Source organism: Meriones unguiculatus, chromosome 21 (genome assembly GCF_030254825.1).
Source record: "Meriones unguiculatus strain TT.TT164.6M chromosome 21, Bangor_MerUng_6.1, whole genome shotgun sequence".
NCBI classification, from domain to species: domain Eukaryota; kingdom Metazoa; phylum Chordata; class Mammalia; order Rodentia; family Muridae; genus Meriones; species Meriones unguiculatus.
Window position 1 is genome coordinate 47921852 of NC_083368.1, and position 20664 is coordinate 47942515.

The following is a 20664-nucleotide window of genomic DNA, read 5'->3' on the forward strand; positions in this document are numbered from 1 at the left end:
GTGTTTGGGTGAAATGTTCTGTAGAAATCTGTTAGGTCCACTAGATTTGTAACATGTGTTACCTTTATTATTTCTCTGTTTAGTTTCTGTCTCCAGAGAGCGATCATTGGTGAGAGTGAGGTGTTGAAGTCTCCCACTATTAATTTGTGAGGTTCAATGTGAGATTTGAGCTTTAGTTACGTTTCTTTGTTCCTCATTAATTTATTTATTCACTTTACATGTGGATCACAGCCCCTGCCCTGCTCTCTCCTCCTGGTTCCATCCTATCTACCTTCCCTATTCCTGCCTCCTCTTCTCCTCAGAAAAAAAAAGAACCCCTCCTTTGTATCAATCCCAAAACATCAGTTGCGTTCATTTACAAATGTGGATGCCATTGCATTCAGAATTGAGACATCACCTTGGTGAATTTATTTATTTATTTTTTTTGATGAGTATAAAGTTCTTTCCTCATCTCTTTTGATTAATTTTGGTTGAATGTCTATTTTAGTATCTATTAGTATGACTACTCCAGCTTGCTTCTTGGGTCCATTTGCTTGGGAAAAATTTTTCCAGTGTGAAGTAATGTCTGTTTCTGTAGCTGAGGTGTGTTTCTTGTATGAACAGAGTGATGGAGCTTGTCTTACACATGCCTGTCTTTTTATTAGGGAATTGAGTCCACTTCTGCTAAGAGACATTAATGACCAATTATTGTTTATTCCTCTTCTTTCAAAATTGTTGGTGGTATAGTGTGTGTGTGTGTGTGTGTGTGTGTGTGTGTGTTACCTTTCTTTTGGTTTTTTTGGTGTGTTGTTATTTATTTCCTGCATTTTCTTGGGTGTAGGTAGCCTTCTTAAGTTGAAGTTTTTCTTCTGATATCTTCTGTCGGGCTGGATTTATGGATTGATATAGTTTAAATTTGGTTTTGTTGTGGACTATCTTGTTTTTTCTATGTATGTTGATTAAAAGGTTTGCTGGATAGGGTAGTCTCCTAGAGTCTGAAATATATCGGCCTTGGTTCTTCTGTCTTTTAGAGTATCTGTTGAGAAGTCAGTGTAACTTCAAGAGGTCTGACTTTATATATTAGTTGGCATCTTTTTCCTTGCAGATTTTAATAGTCTTTTTGTTCAGTACATTTAGTGTTTGATTACTATGTGGCAGGAGGATTTTCTTTCCTGGTCCGATCTATTTGGTATTCTGTAAGATTCTTGTATATTTACAGGCATCTCTTTCTTTAGGTTGGGGAAATATTCATCTATGATTTTGCTGAAAAATCTTTCTGGGCCTTGACGTTGGGAGTCTTCACCTCTTTTCATTCCTGTTATTCATAGGTTTTTTTGACCTATATTTCTTGCATATTTTGTGTTAGGAACATATTTTTGCATATGGACATTATTTATTCGTTAATTAATTTATAATAAACTATACACAGTAATAAAAGTTATGAAACAATCATGAAAACCATATGTGAAAGTTACTTTCAAAATGTTTAGATAATTTGTATTTAGCGACTTTGAAATAAAATAAAATACCATCTATCCTATCTAGGTGTATCTAAACTTTTGAACCTAAATCATTTTCTGTCATATCTTGTATTTATCAACTTAATAAAACAACTTTCTAGACTTGGAAACATTTTTTTAAATGCTAAACAACTTGAGCTTAACTGTAACTATAAGTATATAGTCTTCAACCCCATCAGAGACTAGAGAAGGAATAAAATTATTACTTAAGCAGGAAGTATGGTCAAGCAGTATATTTCTGTGATCAACTAGACTAGTATCTGATACAACAATGAGTCTGATTGATTAACCATTAACTTGTATATATTAACTATCCTAAACAGTTTGTAATAGCATCTTTTAAAAGGACTGGGAGTAAACCTTACATTTGTAAGTGAATTGTACCTCACATCAGAGGTAGAAACCTACATCTACATGCATACCAAAGGAACGTTAAGTTTGAATGAACGTACAAACCTCTATCACCATGTATGACAAATCACCTTATTTCTGTATCAACATACATAATTCTATACCAACGAATTAAAAAATTGAGAATAAGAAAGATAGATTATTGAATATGGTCTTCAACTTTAAAATGATCTAACATTTTCTTTTACTGCTGTTCTATTGTACCTTTTATACCTGACATTCTCTCTTCCAGCACTTTATTTTGTTGGTGATGCTTGTGTGCTAGGATTTGCGTGTCCAGGATTCCCTCGGCTTTTGTTTTCTTTATTGCTTCTATTTCCACTTTAGGTCTTGAAAAGTTTTATTCACTTCCTTCACCTGTTTGACTATATTTTCCTACATTCTTTGGGGGATTTATTCATTTTCTCTTTAAAGGCCTCTATCATCTTTATAATATTGGTTTTAAGGTCATCTTCTTGTGCTGTGGATGTATTTGGATATCCGGGGGTTGCTGTAGTAGGATAGCTTTACTCTGGAGGTGCCATACTGCCCAGAATCTTCTTGATTATGAACTTATGCTGGCTTTTAGCCACCTAGATGTCTCTGAATGTTCCTGATGCCCACAGGACTCCTCAGGGGATGGGGTGCAGGCAGAGCCTTGGGCCTGACGGTAGAGCTTAGGAAACAGCGAGCTGCTCACCTGTTGGCTATGCCCCAGGTTGACCTGAATGTACCTGTAGTCCTGGAAGCCTCCTGGGAATGGAGGCAGAGCCATGTGCCTGAGGATGAAGTTCAGAGGACAGACTACAGAACACCTCAGCTAGCTTTGCCCCAGGTCTAACACAGGGAAGACTGGTGTCTGAATTGGAAGTTCCTGGGTCCCAAGAGGTCTCCTCAGGAAGGCAGATGATGGAGCTCAGGGCACAGAGTGAAGCTCACTTCTGCTAGGTGTGCTAGGTGGACTTGACGAGCCATCGGCAGATATTTTAACTCATTATGTGCAAGGTGAAGTTCATGTTAAAATATTGGAAAGAAAAACAGTTCTGAGTTCCACAGTAGTTATGGAGAATTATGCTCTCTCAGAACAGGGCCTATTCTGAGTGGACCTCTCATCATGAGCTGTTACAAATACATGTTTTATTATCATGCCAAGATACCAAAATGTTTACAATGAAAGAGGCAAAGGTAAGTAAGCTTTGGTCAATTCAAGGCACATTTTACTTTCAAATAGTTTTGTACAAATAAGGCTACAGTTTCAAAATTTGAAGTTTGGGAATAAAGGTTATTGATTATGTTCACTTTATTACTGACTGACTGTGAAGTTAACAATTAATTCAATACTAAACTACACCAATATTTTATATAATGAGAAAGGAAACATCACTTATGTTATAGAGTATATTTCAATCTAAACATTATTTTAAAGATTTTAAAGTGGTGTATCAATAATCATAAGTCTTGACTTAATTCCTCATCTCTTAGAGATTTTTCCTTTTTTAATTTTTATTAATTAATTCTTTTTGCACCTTGGTCAAAGGTCCCTCTCTCCTCTCTACCCAATCCATCCCTCTCTTTCACTCTTCCTCTCTCCCCTCCTCCCCTAGTTCTCAGAACAGAAGAGCCCTCTTACCCAGACACCCCAGCTCATCTATTCACATGAGAAATGAGTTCCTCCGCTGTGGCCTGGTAGGGTATCCCTTCAGGGGAAAGTGATCAAAAGCAGGCAATATAGTCTATGTCAGAGATATCTCCCACTCCCCTTACTAGTGGGGCCACATGGAACCTGAGATGCCAATTGGCTACTTACAAGTAGAGGACTTAGGTCCAGAATGTGCATTGTTCTTGGTTGGTGCTTCAGACTCCATTGTCTAACCAATGCTGGGCACAATCCTAAGACCCACCCCAGGAAGAAAGCTAACTCCTATCACTGTTAACAATACTCTGACTTGCTTGCAGACAGAGGCCTACCAGAGTTGTCCTCTTAGAGGCTCCACAGAACTTCAGGTCCAAACAGATACAGAGACTCACAGCCAAATATTGGAAGAGGCATAGAAAATATACTGGGAAAGAGGAGGAAAGAAAAATGGACCTAGAGGTAACAAAAGCTCCACAAGAAGACCATCAGAGTTATTTTTAAAATCCACATTGCAAGGCTCATGTCTCAACCTATAAGTTAGTAACTGTCAGGTCAGTACCTTCAATCTGCATTTTATAGTGATTCTTAAGTGATTATGATGATGATGGTTAAGGGCCACATATAAGTGGTTTAGTGGCTAACATATTAAACATTTTAGACTTCTAATATTTTAATTATCTGTCATAAATTCTCAAATCTGTCATGGCAGGTCAAAAGCATGTAGGTAATACACAAACAAATCCAGTGGACTTCATCCACTGAGAATTTATTTCCAATATCAAGCCATGTGGCTATTTGACTACAGCCACAAACAGATCACCAAACAATGTCTGCTCTGGAGCTGTTTTTCTTGGCACCAGAATTCTTGCTATCTTGGAATGGAGAAACATATGCTGTCAGGCAAAGGTGATCTCTGTGTTGCAAGGTGTGGAAGAACACTATAGATATGCACCCACAAGTTTCTTGCTGCACATCTGTATACGTTAAGCCAAAAGTGTTTCCACATTTTGTCAGGTGTCTCCTGAGGACTGAGATTCCCCTTAGGTGAGAACCACTACTCTACTGGAGAATCAGTTATTACATAAATGTGGTAGAGAACTGGTGAATTTGTATTCCAAGAGGATGAAAGCTCGAATAGTAAGAGCAAACACTTCTGATTCCCTCTTTGTCTTGAGAACCTGCTGAGATTCGTTCATAAACTGAGCACTAGTGTTGTAACCAATTTTGTAACATGTCAGAGAACGGAATGAAGTTGTTATTATTTTGAAAGCTGCTAAAGATGGCACTGGCAGATCATGTGGTACTGGCTTCCAATTAAAACCTGGCTGCTAGGTAAGTGACATGAGATAAATGCCACCAATAACTGTGTTCAAGGTCTGCATTCTAATTAGCAGATGAACTGATAGACTTAGTATTTTCAACAGGCATGGAAATAAATCCTGGCCTCTTAGTGCAGTTCACGGAGAATCTAGACGTTCCTGTTGGCAAGCATCAAAAATAATTTACAGAGTGTCAGCAAAGTGTGCTTTCTCAGGTTCTTAGACATTACACCACCCCCTTCTGAGATTTTGATAAAAATATTTGCTTTTCATATTCATTACATTTCAAAGAATGACAGAATCAGAGGATTTAGGTTTAGGTTGAGAAAGTCTGGGATTTATTGATTTATTTAAATTATTTTATTTTTAATTATACACATGTTTGTGTCTCTGAGTGGTTGTGTGTCCATTTATGGTGTTGCCTACACAAGCTAGAGACAGTGGACCCTCTGGACCTGAGTTCCAGGCAGTTGTGAACTACCTGACAGAGTTGCTAGGGACTGAACTGCTGTCCTCTTGAGGAGCAGACCTGCCTCTGAACTGCTGAACTTCAGTACCTTTGGTTTTATTTTTTAAGATGCTTCCCATGTGAGATGATGCATATTAAAGTCTGAAAATAACTATTCTGACTTGAAAGCAGAAAGTTTCCAAACCTTTCTTTTATTCACTCCAAAGTCAATCAAAAGGAGACATGATTAGCCAACACTACCTCTGTAGGGCCGTGATTTATTCCAGGCCAACTTGAGCTACTGCCATAGACAAAAATTCCCCAAATCTAAAGTATCAGGTTGGGAAAGCCATGGCATTTTTTTTTTCATGGCAATTACAAGCTACCCAATGAGTTCATGGCTCGATGCAGGGTACAATGATGCTGAGCAAGACGGGTTGATCATAAAAGTGTCAAAATTAGTAGTGGGAAGAAAAGCATGAAAAGTCAGTTTAGGGAACACATTTGGAGACTGAGCTGCCATGGGCTACATCTGAGCAGAAGTTCTAGGTTATATCCATACATGGTCCTTGGTTGGAGTATCAGTCTCAGAAAAGAACCCTGGGCCCAGATATTTTGGTTCTGTTGCTATCCTTGTGGAAATCCTCTCCTCTCCAGCTCTTACTAATTCCCCCTTCTTTAATATTATTCCATGAACTCTGCCCAAAGTCTTGTTATGAGTCTGAGCATCTGCTCTGTCTCTCACATGAACTCAGTGGCTGGCTGTTTGACCACCCCCATTGAGGAAGGAGCAGCCTTGCAAGGCCACAGAGAAGGACATTGCAGCCAGTCCTGGTGAGACCTAATAACCTAGGGTCAGATGGAAGGGGGGGGTCGGAGGACCTCCTCTATCAGTGGACTTGGAGAGGGGTATGGGAGGAGATGAGGGAGGGAAGGTGGGATTAGGAGAAATGAAGAAAAGGGCTACAGCTGGGATACAAAGCAAATAAAAAGTAATTAATGTAAAAAATAAAAATTTAATTTAAAAAAGTCAGTTTAGGTAAAATAACAACTCTTAAGACAAAAAAATCTATTCTTAGAATAATAATGGAAACACCACATTTAATTCCTAATATAAGAACTGAACAAAGAAGTTGAAGGTGAGGCTCATTAAAATATTGCTTGATTCAGCATGTGATTATATTATAATAATTTACAATACATTACTGTTTAAACAGACATCTTCATTCATTGCTTTCCATGACCAGTGGTTGATTCACTAGTTCACTTTATAAATCTTTGGCAACAAGTCTGCACTTACACAGAAACTTGCCAATAAAACTGTCATTATAAGTTTTAGTCACTTGTGGAGTTCCTGTCCCCTCCAGGTCTTTCTATATCCCTCTTCTTCCATAATGATTCTGGCACTCTGCCCTAAGTTTAGCTATGAGTCTCAGTATCTCTCTTTTTTTTTTTTTTTCAATGCAGTTTATTCAGGAACATTGAACAATCCTCGGACCCCGGGGAAAGCCAGCCCACAGCTTAAATAGCCTCTGGGTAGCCAAACCAGGCGTGCCACGGGGGCAATGCAGATAGGTCCACATACATGGAAGCAAGCCAGATCCTCGGCCTTAGCCAAATGTGGAGTTGTTCGTGACAGAGAGCACTCACCATCGGGAAGGTGGAAGGCGGAAACCAGCTCCATCTTTAAGGCATAGCATTCCGCAGCTCTCTACAGTTCCCCCTTTTTGTTTTAGACGCATCAGTCAAGAGTAGAGGTTTGATCTCTGATATTAGAAATAAATTGGGACTTTGTACAGATGTTCATTTAGGTGTCATCCACCCAAAGAGCATCAGACCGTCCGATACCTTTTTCTCAGAGGCGGGACCTGGGGCATCAACCCGCATGCAATCAGACATGCTCTTCTCTGGGTCCAAAGCGGCTGACCCTGAGTGCAGTGCTTAGCCTCGCATCCTGAGCGTATCATTTTAGCTCTTTATGGTATCCAACCATGCTTGGGGAGAATGTCCTGCTTCAATGGCTGTAAAGGCCTGAATGATCATGGCTGCATCACACTGTTGTGAGACTCTAATCTTGCATATATACCACAGGCAAACCAAGGAGACCAACACCAGAAGGCCTGCTAACACTCCCATGCCCGCCCATTCCTTCAGATGATTCATGGCTGCAGCAATCCATGTTGATAATCCTGTGGCTAGTCCTGCGTCCACTCTGGTAGAATTTACTGTGACAATGGCCACTCTCAGCTGCTCCATCGTAGTATCGAATTCTCCAGTCCAATTACCTAAAATATAGCTCGACAATTGTTTAGACAGATTTGCAGCGCAGGAAAAATTCTCATGTTGTATGCTAGTGACACAAAGTCCAGCATACTTTCATTGACAGCCAGGTTGAGCGATTTGCCATAGGGTATCAATTTGCTCCTGCAAGAGGTCAATCCTCTGATTGAACACCATCAAGCTTCCTTTTAGTTGAGCATTAATTCCTTTATGTACAACTAAGGCATGAGCTACATTGGCTAAATGATTATTCAGGGTTTGAGCAGTCTGCCCAGTATGACTCATGGCTAATGCCCTGGTGGTAGCTCCAACAGCCATCAATGAGATGGTAGTAACAATGGTGGCTGTAGTTCCAAGATCCCTTTTCTGTCTGAAGAGAGTCATAGTGTGAGGGGCATCAATGGGCATAGGCACCCAGTGAGGCATGCGAGTAACCAGAGTATCTCTTTCAACAACCTGCTGGGTAGATTCTTTCAGAGGTCCTCTGTGGAAGGCTTTTGTCCCGTTTCTTATTTTCTCCTACTTACAATGTCTATCCTGTTTACCCTTCTGAATGAGCATCTTCCCTAGAGTCCTCCTTGTTGTTTAGGTTCTTTAGGGCTATAGATTTTAGTATGTTTATCCTATATTATATGGCTAATATCCACTTATGAGTGAGTATATATCATTTGTGTATTTCTGCTTCTGGGTTACCTCACTCAGGATGATCTTTTCTAGTTCCCACCACTTTCTTGCAAATTTCATGATTTCCTTGTTTCTAATTTCTGGTAGTTTTCCATTTTGTAAATGTACCACACTTTCTGTATCCATTCCTCTGTTGAAAGACATCTAGGTTGTTTCCAGATTCTGGCAAATACAAATAGAGCTGCTACAAACATTGTTGAGCAAATGTCCTTATTGAATAGTGGGGCATCTTTTGGGTACATGCCTAGAAGTGGTATAGCTGCATCTTGAGGAGGCACTATTCCTAATTTCCTGTGGAAGTGCCAGATTTATTTCAAAAGTGGTTGTATAAAGTTACATTCCCACCAGCAGTGAAGGAGGGTTCTCCTTTCTCCACATCTTCTCTAGCATGCATCATCCCTTGGATTTTTGATCTTAGCCATTCTGATGGGTGTGAGGTGAAATCTCAGGGTCATTTGTATTTGCATTTTCCTTGCCAAATGACTAAGGGGCCTGCAGAGACCGATACTCCAACTAATGACCATGCATGGAGAGTGCATATATCCCCTCTTTAATGGAAGCCCATTGGCTGCTCAGTGCCCAAGCAGGCTCCCTAGTAAGGAGTATAAGGGCTGTCTCTGACATGAACTCAGTAGCAGGGTCTTTATCATTTCACCCTGACGGTGCAGCCTTGCCAGGCCACAGAGGAAGATTATGCAGCCAGCCTTGATAAGCCCTGATAAACTAGGGTCAGATAGAAGGGGAGGAGGACCTCCCCTATCAAGGGACTAGGGAAAGGGCATAGGGGGAGAAGAGGGAAGATAGGTGAGACTGAGAGGAGACAAAGGAGGGGGCTACAGAGGGCATACAAAGTGAATAATTCCTAATAAATAAATATATAAACAAAATTGAATAAAAAATAAGATACTATCTCAAAAAAGTTTTATTCATTATAAAATAAGAATGAATTCACCTAATGTGTTCATTTCTACATAAAGCTAAATAAAAATAGGTGTCATTTAAAATTCAATGTGTATGTTTAGTGTGTTAAGTTGAGATGCTATTTTAATTAGGATATATTCATTACACAAATGATGGGTTTCATAATAAAATTTCCTTCAAATATATCTTATAGTTTGAGTAGAATTACGGTCAGTCCTTACTTTCTTCCCTGCCCTTTTTTAGTCTCCTTTATCTTTCTTTATCATCACCATTCACTTTTATGTCACACACACACACATATAAATATAAATACACACGTATGTGTGTGTCTGTCTAAGTGTGTTTCTCTTCTTTGTGATCTCATTTCTGTATTTTAGAGAATACATGTACTCTAGAAAACTGCTTCCAGATATTTCCAAAATTCCAGTTCAAATCGATTCTTATTTCATTGTTTTTTTTTTTTGTTTGTTTGTTTTTGGAAGATGCAAACTTTAAAAGGCATAATCAGGGAAAATTCTAACAAACAATGTTTTAAAAGTAGATGTATCAAAGCAGATGCTGAGACTCATAACCAAACCTTTGGGAGAGTCCAGGGAATTGTATGATAAAAGGGAAAGTTAATATGACCAGGAGAGGACAGGAGCTCCACAAGGAAAAAATATATCAGGGCACAGGAGTCCTCTATGAGAGTGTTTCTCCAACCAAAGACTATGTACGGATATAACCTAGAACCCCTGCTCGGATGTAGCCCATGGTAGCACAGTATCCAAATGGGTTTTCCCTAGTAAGGGGAACAGGAACTATTTCTCACATGAATTCAATGACTGGCTCCATTACCTCCCCTCCCCCCCAAAGGGAGGAGCAGCCTTGCTAGGCCACAGAGGAGGACATTGCAGCCAGTCCTGAAGATACCTGATAAGCTAGGGTCAGATGGAAGGGGAGGAGGACGTCCCCTAGCAGTGGACTTGGAAAGGGACAGGGAGGAGGTGAGGGAGGGAGGATGGGACTGGGAGGGAATGAGGGAGGGGGCTATGGCTGGGATACAAAGTAAATAACCTGTGATTAGTATTTAAAAAATAAAAATTAAAAAAAAATGATTAACTTGAAAATAAATAAATAAATAAATAAATAAAAGTAGATGTAGGTTCTTTACCATTCTTCAAGTATGAGCATTTCTATTTTAATTTTTTGCTTTCCTTTTGGACAATGAAAAAAAATATTTAAAGTAGTTGCAGTTATGAAAAATAAAACAAACAATAAGAAAACCACAAAAATGCAGTATTTAATTAGTGTTTCAACTGTACTGTTTTTTTTTTTTTTTTCATAAATGAAGGAAAATTTCAGTTCATTTGTTGTTGGTTTTGTCAGTACTGGCATTGAAATCAGGGCTCCTACAAGCTAGACAGCTACTGTAGCTCTGAGCTATACTTATGTCCATGTTGTCTTTAACTTTCAGTTGTGAGAAAGGGTCTTGGTAAGTTGTATAGTCAGGCCCTCAACTTGTGATCCTCCTTACTCAGCTCCTGAGTACTATGAGTGTAGGCCTCTGTCATTACAAAGCTGAAAATTCCACCATGTTAAAAACTTTTTTCTTTTATTTCTCTAATTCTATCAACAATACTCAATGTCAAAATTCAGTTTGAAGAGACAAGCCTAAAAACATAAAGTTATTGTTTTTAAAATTACATGTGGTGGAAAGAAAACAAAGAAAAAATCGTGTGAAACTCTCAAGTTTTACATATATATGTATATAATATTTATTACATACAGAGTAAAATTTTTCAAGCATATTTTTGCTTGACTGTAAAATGGTGCAATATCTTCAATAATCATCTCTGTAAAATATCCTCAAAGGCAATCTAGTAAACAAGATGTTTTTCATGATGAGTAAACAGAGTAAACATGATGATAATCTTAAAAATATTTTCCTCAGTTCTACAACTTCTCTACAGTTTTCTTTGATTCGGAGTATAATTTCCACTCTTATTAAATCTCCTTTCTGGAGAATAGTTCAGATAATCAACTTTAGTTGTGTTCTGATTTTAGCATCCCTAATAGTGCTGATTGCCTTTTTAATGAATTTTAGAATCAGCTAGGAGGCAGAAGATGGGTCCTTGGGCATATCTTTGGAAAGTTATTTTTTTTATTCTTCATTAAAACATTCCACAAACATTAATTTATTAAAAACATTTCAGCACACATCTTTTTTCCTTCTTATTTATTTATTTATTTATTTATTTATTTATGATTAGTTACATTTTATTAACTCTGTATCCCAGCTGCATCCCTCTCCCTCATTCCCTCCTAATCCCACCCTCCCTCCCTCATCTCCACCTTGCCCCTTTCCAAGTCCACTGATTGGGGGGGACCTCCTCCCCATTCATCTGATCCTGCTTTATCAGGTATCTTCAGGACTGGCTGCAAAGTCCTCCTTTGTGGCCTAACAGGGCTGCTCCTCCCTTGGGGGGTGGGGAGGTCAAAGAGCCAGCCATTGAGTTCATGTCAGAATGGGAAGACCTAAGGTCTGTCCAATATGTGTGGTGCTATTTCCTTTCCTGGATGTTAAACTATATACAAAGGAGAAAGAGAGCCAAGTGTGAGTCTTCATCATTCTCTGTTTTTGATTGTGAATGCACTGTGACTACCTGCCTCCTGCTCCTGCTCCTGTGAGTTCCTGTTATGATGTAATATAACCTCAAATTGTGAGCCAAGTAAATCTCTTTCCCCAAAGATTTTGTCAGAGTATTTCAGCATAACAACAGGATCAATAATGAAGAACATCTCCTATATATTTAATGAAAAAGGTATTAATTTGTTAATATAAAAAATGCATACATGGATTTGAGGACCTTTTAGAGTACCTGCCAAACAAGCATTAGGATTTAGATATGTAGCTTTAGTACTCACATGAAAGCCAAACAAGTTTGGGTATTCCTGTACTTCAGTGCTTTAGGCAGAAACAGTCAGTAAATTACTACAGCTCACTGGCCAGCCAACATAGCCTAATTCGTTGAAAGGTCTTGTTTCAAAAGCTAAAATGGGTAGCTTTTGACACATGGTCACAACCACTGGCCTGAAAACACATCCATGTAAGTGTACACATACTCTCTCTCTCTCTCTCTCTCTCTCTCTCTCTCTCTCTCATGCATGCTCTCTCTCATTCTTTCTCTCTCTGTGTTTTGCTTTAATAGTTTTAGTATAATTAATTGACACAGTAGAGATTTAAAATATGAAATAAATGTTAAATGACTTGGAAGTCTATCAAATCAATTACACAAAGAATTACAGATCTAATAAATAGAGGAGAAGAATGATGTCATCAATTATTTAGAATATCTGCTTCCTGGGACTTTCCAATAACCATAATTTACCAAATTGTGAGTCTCCATTGTAAACACATGATACTACCAACAGTTAAATGAAAAATTAACAGGAAAAAAAAAAAAAAAACACCAGCAGAAAATGAAAACTTTCTGATGAGTCCCAATAAGCTAGGGTCAGATGATAGGGAGGAGAACCTCCCCTATCAGTGGCCTAGGGAAGGAACATAAGGGGGGAAGAAGGAGGGAGGGTGTGACACAGAGGAGATGAGGAAGGGAGCTACAGCTGGGATAGAAAGTGAACAAGTTGTAAATAATAATAAAGAAAAAAATTAAAAAAAAAGCATAAAATGAAAATTTCCAACTGCTCAGAAGATCCTTATGCTTTTCCAGGTGCTTCTCACTCTATTTTGAAGATGGCTGTATGATCCTACAGTTTGAGAGTTGCTAATATTTATCACCACAAAACTTTTTATTAATTGAGTACCATTGACTCTGAAAAAAATGTTATTCAGTAGCAACTTAGAAGTAGATTTTTAATTTTCCTGGCTTGAAGGTCCAGGCTCCTTCCCAAAGTATCTCCCAAAGCAAAATATTCTAAGGTAATGGAAGTTTGACTGAGACCTTTGCAAGACTACTTGGCTTAAAAATCATGCCCACTAATAAGATACTGCTGTTACTGGTGTATCTCTCGGCTTTTCTTTGTGTTACACAAGGGTTCTCTCTCTGTGTGTTTCTTTCTCTCCTGTTCCTTTGTTAATCTAGCCAGTATTCTAGACCTGATTTTAAAAATTTGACAGAATTTTCTATGGGAGAAAGGGGTGATGAAAATAATTTTAGTTTTAGTATAATGTAGAAACCTATAAATTATACACTAATAACCAAAAAGGCTCTGAGACATGTTGAGAACATTGTGAATCTTTGTTTCTAGTAAAGAATCCTTTTTTTTACCAATTGGAAACACCGGGTTTAATTTATCCCATTTCTGCCATTTGTGTATGAGGAAAAAAGCTTAATGTAAAATCCATATACTGAAGAATTTAAAAAGTTCAATGGAAAGTCATAATAACAGCAGCAAGTTTTTACCTCTCCAGAGCATGTCAGGTAGTTCATCTTTATATGGAAACGTTACACAGAATACAGATGAATCAGTTCTTCAAAAACATTTTTGCTTTAAAATATGAGAGACTACAACTCTCATCTCCAAGAAATACTTCCTATCCCTCATTTAAAACTTTGCCACCTTTAATATGTGAAGAAAAGAGATCCAAGAAGAATACACAAGAAGAAGAGTCCCCAGACCCTCAATTTAGCAAAGACAAAGGGCTCTTAATCTTGCTTTTTATTGTTTTCTTTATTTGTTACTGAAAAAGAAAATTGGTTCCTTAGGAAAAATAAATAATCCTCAAAGGCTTGACAATTCCATTCAACATAATGAAAAGAAGCTTATTAAAACAGTTGGGTATTCTCAAAGGAACTTAGATAAATAGTATGAAGACATGCTTTCTTGTGAGTGATTTTTAAAAAGCAAAGGAATGCTAAATGGACATACAGAGTGGGACCTGTCTCTTAGCAAAGTTGTAAGTGAAATAAATATATGAATAACTTGTCAAGCACTGTCCATTCTACCTGTGGGAAAAGATATATACATCTACTTAAGAGACGGAAGATTAAAGCTCCAGAATATGTGGGCCACTGAAACATTACCTTCAGATATGCATTTAACCAGTACAGCAAATGATCAAGCTTATAAACTGCATCGTTGCATGCCAAATGAAAGGAAATATCAGTTAGAAAAGAAAAATGTTTAAAAAAATTGCATTTTTTAAAGACAAAGTAATGTCTTTGTTTTTTTTTTCTTTTTTAATTTTATTATTATTATTATTATTAGTTACATTTTATTAACTCTGTATCCCAGCTGTATCCAGCTCCCTTATTCCCTCCCAATCCCACCCTCCCTCCCTCAGCTCCTCCCTGCCCCTTTCCAAGTCCACTGATTGGGGAGGACCTCCTCCCCTTTCATCTGACCCTGTTTTATCAGGTATCTTCAAGACTGGCTGCAAAGTCCTCTGTGGCCTAGCAGGGCTGATTCCTCCCTTGGGGGGTGGGGAGGTAAAAAAGCCTGCCATTGTTTTCCTGTCAGAAATAATCCCTGTTCCCCTTACTATGGGAAACCAATTGGTTATTGAGCTACCACGAGCTTCGCCTGAGCAAAGGTTCTAGGTTATATCCATACATGGACCTTGGTTGGAGAAACAGTTTCAGAAAAAAAAAAAAAAATACCCTGGGCCCAGATCCATATAAGTAGTATGAAACAACGTCGAGAAGTGAAAAGATGGTAAGTAAAGGTCTCCTGGTCTCATGATTGCTCTAACAATGCATGCAGGTCCAGAATGTACTCTAGAATAACAGAGTATACCTCAGGAACAGGAATGTTTGTTTCAATGTACCCATGTTTGTACAGAACGGAAATGTTTGTTTCAGAGCATCTTTGTTTCCATGTACACATGTGTGAAAATGCACACATCTTTGGTTTTCTAGATATCCACTGGATACTAGGTGGCACTTGAATTTATGAACAACAATCTCTCTATTTCTTCCATAAGCTTTTATATAATCATTAAAGATGCAAGGAACATTTCCAGAGGAAATTATGAAAAACATTTCAGTTTGATTTCACGATTGAAAAATTTACTCTGTCAAATCTTATAAAAGATAAGTATCACCCTAATATTCAGAGAAAGAAGTTTTCCATTCTAGCTAATTCAAATATATCTCTGAGACAAGAGTTCTCTGTATGTTCTTGGATTTGCTTTGTAGACCAGGCTGGCCTGGAACTCAGAATGTCTTGCCTGCCTTTGACACCAACAGTGCTGGGATTAAAGATGTGTGCGACCACACCCAGCTAAACCCTTAAGTATTTATTAACTGAGAAATAATAAGTGACATGGGGACATCCTCCTCCCCTTCCATCTGACCCTAGCTTATCAGGTCTCATCAGGACTGGCTGCAATGTCCTGGCAAGGCTGCATCTCTCTCAGTGGGGGTGGTCAAAGAGCCAGCTACTGAGTTCATTTTAGAGACAACTCCTCTTCCCCTTAACTAGGTAACCCACGTGGACACTGAGCTTCCATGGGCTACATCTGAGCAGGGGTTCTACGTTGAATCCATGAATGTACCTTGCTTGGAGTATGAGTCTCAAAAAAGACCCCTGTGCCCAGATTTTTTGGTTCTGTTGCTCTCCTTGTGGAGCTCCTGTCCTCTCCAGGTCTTACTAACTACCTCTTCTTTCATATGGTTGCCTGAATTGTGCCCAAAGTTTGGTTATGAGTCTCAGCATCTGCTTTGATACACTGCTAGGTAGAGTCTTTCAGAGGACCTCAGTAGTAGGCTCCTGTCCTGTTTCTTGTTTTCTCCTTCTCCCAATGTCCTTTCCCTTTGTCTTTCTATGTGGAGATTGATCCTCTTACCCTAGGTCCTCTTCCTTGTTTATCTTCTTTAGGTGTAGAGATTTTAGTATGTTTATCCTATATTATAGGTCTATTTTCCACTTATAAGTGAGTATATACCATGTGTGTCTTTCTGCTTCTGGGATACCTCGCTCCGGATAATCTTTTCTAGATCCCACTGTTTGCCTACAAATTTCATGATTTTCTCCTTTTTAATTGCTTGGTAGTATTCCATTGTGTAAATGCACCACAATTTCTGTATCCATTTCTCAGTTGATGGACATCGGGTTGTTTCCAGGTTCTGGCTATTACAAATAAGGCTGCTATGAACATGGTTGAACAAATGTCCTTGTTGTGTACTTGAGCATATTTTGGAATATATGCCTAGGAGTTCTATAGCTGGATCTTGAGGAAACTCTATTCCTAATTGTCTGAGAAAGCACAGATTGATTTCCAAAGTGGTTGTACAAGTTTACATTCCCACTAGCAATGGAGGAGGGCTCCCCTTTCTCCATAACCTCTCCAGCATGTATTGTCACTTGAGTTTTTTATCTTAGCCATTCTGATGGGTGTCAGGTGAAATCGCAGGGTTGTTTTGATTTGTATCTCCCTGATGGCTAAGGATATTGAGCATTTCTTTAAGTGTTTGTCTGCCATTCTATATTCCTCTATAGAGAATTCTCTGTTAGGCTCCGTACCTCATTTTTTTAATTGTATTGCTTGATTTGTTGTTTTTTAGCTTCTTTAGTTTTTTATATATTCTGGACATTAGCCCTCTGTCAGATATAAGATTGGTGAAGATCCTTTCCCAATCTGTAGGCTTTCGATTTGTTTTGAGGACAGTGTCTTGCTTTACAGTAGTTTTTCACTTTCATGAGGTACCATTTATTGATTTTTGCTCTTAGAGCCTGTGCTGTTGGTGTTCTGTTCAGGAAGTTGTCTCCTGTGCCAATGATTTCTAAGCTCTTCCCCACTTTTTCTTCTAACAGGTTTAGTGTGTCTGTTTTCATATTGAGGTCTTTGATCCTCTTAAACTTTAGTTTTGTGCAGGGTTATAAATATGGATCTATTTTCATTTTTCTGCATGTAGACATCCAGTTAGTCCAGCACCATTTGTTGAAGATGCTGTCTTTTTTTCCAGTGAATAGTTTTGGCTTCTTTGTGAAAAATCAAGTGTCCATAGGTGTTTGGATTTATTTCTGGGTCTTCTTTTTGGTTCCATTGATCCACCATTCTGTTTGTTTGTTTGTTTCTTTAGATTTTTACATATCCTTGCTTTTTATGGTGGTTTGAATGATAGTATACCAAGTAGACTCCTATATTTGGATAGTTGGTCCCAAAATAGTTGATGGAACTTTGCAGGAAGGAATAGATAATTGAGGAAGTATATCACTGAGGGTTGTGTTTTAGTTTTCAAAACCCCTCACTATTTTCAGTTGTGACTTTGTACCTCATTTTTGTGGACTGAAATGTATCTCTCAACTACTGCTCAAGTTCCATGCCTCAGAATCTATTGCCCTCCATGTTCCTTGCCATGATGGTCATAGACTCACCCTCTGAAACTGTAACCCCAGAGAAGCTACTTCTCTTATAAGTTGCCTTGGTCATGGTGTTATATCACAGCAACAGAAAAAACAAAGATAATATTAATTGTGGCCTAATATATCATTAAACAAGATTATTGTTCAAATTCTGTGCAGTGTTTCTTTCCCCACTTCCCCCGGTAATTGTTTCCTTTGCTGCTCAATGCCTCTTGTTTTGATGTAATTTTAGTAATAAATTTAAATCAAAGAAGTGCTCACTGCCTGAGATGAGCACGTCCATTATTCAAAAGAAATGTGGAAATGAGTAATGTAAAAATAATGATCTAAATCATCCATGACAGAAATAGTAAGGGATAGAGGTAGTTATGGAAGAGCAAATTTTGACAATTTTATGGGCAAAGTACTTAAAATATTATATTAAAATGTGATACATTCAGCTAAATGGCATAAACTAAACTTCATAAAGTTTCTATTGTCCCAAATGGGTGTGTTACAGAATTATACATTTTAATATGAAGAACCACTTTCATAAGATTCATTGCCATTTCTTTTTTATTGTTCTTGTTTAATCTTGTCTCTAGAATTTCCACATTAAAATCAAATAACAGAATGTTTAACTAATTGTAATCAATAGTTCATTTAAAATACTATTATCTGTTATCTTTAATGATAATGATTTTCTTTTTTTCATTTACCTCTCTTTCATGCCCACCTCTTCCGTTCTTGCTTCACTATTGCAACTTTGAAAGAGAGGATTAAGTAAACCTTTTATGAAAGAAGAACTCACCTGTTATCTCAGGGCATACTATTTATGTGTATCAAATAATGCCCTTACTATGTTAGTAAGAATTTACTCTCAGATGGTTGAATACATGATGATTATTTTTATTTATATGACCATATTGTTTGTTCACAGCTCTCAGACTAATTTTACCAGAAAAATGTATTTATTTAAGAAAATTGCAGTGTATCAAAGCAGATATTGAGACTCATAACCAAACCTTCGGCAGAGTGCAAGGAATCATAAAAAAAGGGTGGGGGGGTTAATATGACCTGGAGAGGACAGGAGTTCCCAAGGACTAAATATATCTGGGTACAGGGGTCTTTTTTTATAATAATTTTATTTTTTTCTTATCAGTTACATTTTATTAACTCTGTATCCCAGCTGTATCCCGCTCCCTCATTCCCTCCCACTCCCACACTCCCTCCCTTATCTCCACCCTGCCCCTTTCCAAGTCCACTGATGGGGGGGACCTCCTCCCCATTCATCTGATCCTGTTTTATCAGGTATCTTCAGGACTGGCTGCAAAGTCCTCCTCTGTGTCCTAACAGGACTACTCCTCCCTTGGAGGTGGGGAGGTCAAAGAGCCAGTCATTGAGTTCCTGTTAGAAATAGTTCTTGTTCCCCTTACTATGGGAAACCAATTGGTTACTGAGCTACCATGGGCTACACCCAAGCAGAGGTTCTAGGTTATATCCATACATGGTCCTTGGTTGAATACCAGTCTCAGAAAAGACCCTGTGCCCAGATATATTTGGTCCTTGTGGAGCTCCTATCCTTTCCCCATCATACTAACTCCCCTTCTTTCATATGATTCCCTATACTCTGCCAAAGGTGTGGTTATAAGTCTTTGTATCTGCTTTGAAAACACTGCTACTTAGAGTCTTTCAGATGCCTTCAGTAGACTCCTGTCATACGTTCAATGCATGTCCTATCTGTCTTTCTAAATGAGGATTGATCATCTTACCCCATGTCCACTTTCTTGATTATCTTTTTTAGGTGTATAGATTTCATTATGTTTAAAATATCGTATAGATCTATATAAGCAAGTATATACCGTGTTTGTCTTTCTCCTTCTGGGACATTTCACTCAGAATGATTTTTTCTAGATCTCACCATTTGCCTGCAAATTTCATGATTTCCTCTTTTTTGATTGCTGAGTAGTATTCCATTGTGTAAAAACCCCCAGGTCCCGCCTCTGAGAAAAAGGTATCAGACGAGTCTGATGCTCTTTGGGTGGATGACACCTAAATGAACATCAGTACAAAGTCCCAATTTATTTCTAATATCAGAGATCAGACCTCTACTCTTGCCTGATGCGTGTAAAACAAAAAGGGGGAACTGTAGAGAGCTGCGGAATGCTGTGCCTTAAAGATGGAGCTGGTTTCCGCCTTCCACCTTCCCGATGGTGAGTGTTCTCTGTCACGAACAATTCCACATTTGGCTAAGGCCGAAGATCTGGCTTGCTTCCATGTATGTGGACCTATCTGCATGGCCCACATGGCACGCTGGGGTTGGCTACCCAGAGGCTATTTAAGCTGTGGGCTAGCTTTCCCCAGGGTCAGATGATTGTTCAAGGTTCCTGAATAAACTGCATTGAAAAAAAAAATACAACAATTTCTGTATCCATTCCTCTGTTGATGGACATCTGGGTTGTTTCTAGGCTCTGGCTATTACAAATAAAGCTGCTATAAACATGGTTGAGCAAATATCCCTTTTGTGTACTTGAGCTAAGTTTGGTTATATGCCTAGGAGTGGTATAGCTGGGTCTTGAGGAAGCACTACTCCTAATTGTCTGAGAAAGCGCCAGATAGATTTCCGGAGTGGTTGTACCAGTTTACATTCCCACCAGCAGTGGAGAAGGGTTCCCCTTTCTCCACAACCTCTCCAGCATGTGTTGTCACTTGAGTTTTTGATCTTGGCCATTCTGATGGGTGTGAGGTGAAATCTCAGGGTCGTTTTAATTTGCATTTACCTGATGGCTAATGAGATTGAGCATTTCTTTAAGTGTTTCTCTGCCATTCGGTATTCCTCTGTCGAGAATTCTCTGTTTAGCTCTGTTCCCCATTTTTTAATTGGATTACTTGTTTTGCTGCTTTTCAGCTTCTTTAGTTCTTTGTATATACTAAATATTAGTCCTCTGTCAGATAAAGGGTTAGTGAAGATTCTTTCCCAATCTGTAGGCAGTCGTTTTGTTTTGATGATGGTGTCCTTTCTTTGCAGAAGCTTTTCAGTTTCATGAGGTCCCATTTATTGATTGTTGCTCTTAGAGCCTGTGCTGTTGGTGTTCTGTTCAGGAAGTTTTCTCCTGTATCAATGAGTTCGAGACTCTTCCCCACTTTTTCTTCTAACAGATTTAGAGTATCTGGTTTTATGTTGAGGTCTTTGATCAA